Below are 1,726 nucleotides of genomic sequence, written 5' to 3' on the forward strand. Positions count from 1 at the left end.
AAAAAAAAAAAGAGAGAGAGAGAGAGAGAGAGAGAATAGAGGTGATAAATGCATTAATTATCCCTATGTGCTGCCACACTTCTTTAAACCCAGCAGAGGCAGAGACTGGCAGATCTCTGTGAGTTCAAAGCCAGCCTAGTCTATGTGGTGATTTCCAGGACAGCCAGGGATATGTAGAGAGAGCCTGTCTCAACAAAACAAAATGTTAATTAGTTGATCATTGTATACATGTATATAGTATATATAAGTAGGTGAAACTCTATTTTTTATTTAGCAAATGGTCTACTTCAACTTTCTTTTAATTAAGTACAAACGTCATAATTTAGGGCCCAGCAGGTAAAGGCCCTTGCTGCCCAGCCTGACTGAGTTCACTCTCTGAACTCCAACTGAAGAAGAAGAGAATTGGTTCCTGTAAATTGTCCTCTGACCTCCACATGTACCACACACACACACAAAGCCTATGACCAACCTAGAGAGATATTCCTAAGGGTGCAGCAGCAGTTCTAATATCCTGAGGTAACCAAAAGTCATCAGGTTGGATTTAGGGCCCTCCCTCAGTAGGCAGGGATTCATGCTTGGTTATAAACTTAGCCATAACTTCCACCTTTCTAATCCAGTATAATTTCTAACTGTGTTATAAATACACCCAAGATAAATGTAGTTCTCATCCTGCATCAAAAAGGTTTCTTTTTGCATCACACAGAGACCATTATAAAAATCATGGCTGGTCCAAATGCAAAGAACACTGACCATGGGTTGCTCAAGCACGGTGGATGCATCTATAACAGCCCCTACCTAACACTCCAGGAGCATTCCAGAAGAGAAGGTGGACAGACTGTATGAACCAGAGGACCAAGATGTCTGCTGTGAGATACGGTCTTCTAAACATGGTTGGGAAGCCCTACTCCCGAGATCTTAACTCTATGATCACCTAAACAAGACCTGTGCAATGACAACACCCATTGACATGTCAATATGAATGCTGGAATTCTCACAGGGCTTTAGTCCCAGGTGAAGAGCTATAGGAAATTAATGGCTGCTTCTCCAGGCATGAGCCAATCCCAAGTGGTCAGTTCCCTAAACACAAATACATATGAGCAACACTGATTGCAGTAGATTGTATGCATGCATGCAATGAACCATTACTAAATGATATATATGATGTTCATAGACATGTACACATATACATACACATACATATAGTGTGTTTGTGTGTGGTTTCTTTTTAAATATCACAATAAAACAGCCTAGCATGAAGACATCTTTAGGTTCTCAGATCATCTTTTCTGATCACAAAGCACAAGCAGATACCAAGGAAGAAAGGAAGCCACAGAGATAAAACCTGTCCTCTGTAGGAGGGATAGGAACAGCCTCCCTATGCACAGGCCTCTCTTTCTCTCTCCCTCTCCCTCTCCCACTCCTTCTCCCTCTCCCTCTCCCTCTCTCTGTCCACACTCTTTTCCTGCATTGCACACATCTGGGTGGTCTGACATTACAGACAATCTGCCTGCTTCCTCTTCCCTTTCTAGCTCTGCATGTCTAGAGACTCATCACACAGAGCTTTTTGGGAAACAAACCAAGTCCTCTGCAAGACCAAGTGCTCTTAACCATTAAGCCATCTCTCCACCTGCCCCCATATATCCTAAATTTTTAAAGAACCTAGTTACTGATGATAAATACCAAAAACTGTTGTGTGCTAGTGAATACAAAAATCTTTATTTATTTA

The 1,726-nt window shown here is 41.7% G+C and overlaps 1 pseudogene; it reads left to right on the forward strand.

The window, feature by feature from the left end:
• The window catches only part of LOC114631526, a 1,331-nt pseudogene extending 488 nt beyond the window's left edge, over nt 1-843 (forward strand).
• The last annotated feature ends 883 nt before the right edge of the window (nt 844-1,726 follow it).

This window comes from Grammomys surdaster, unplaced genomic scaffold (genome assembly GCF_004785775.1).
Source record: "Grammomys surdaster isolate TR1022 unplaced genomic scaffold, NIH_TR_1.0 363, whole genome shotgun sequence".
Taxonomy (NCBI): domain Eukaryota; kingdom Metazoa; phylum Chordata; class Mammalia; order Rodentia; family Muridae; genus Grammomys; species Grammomys surdaster.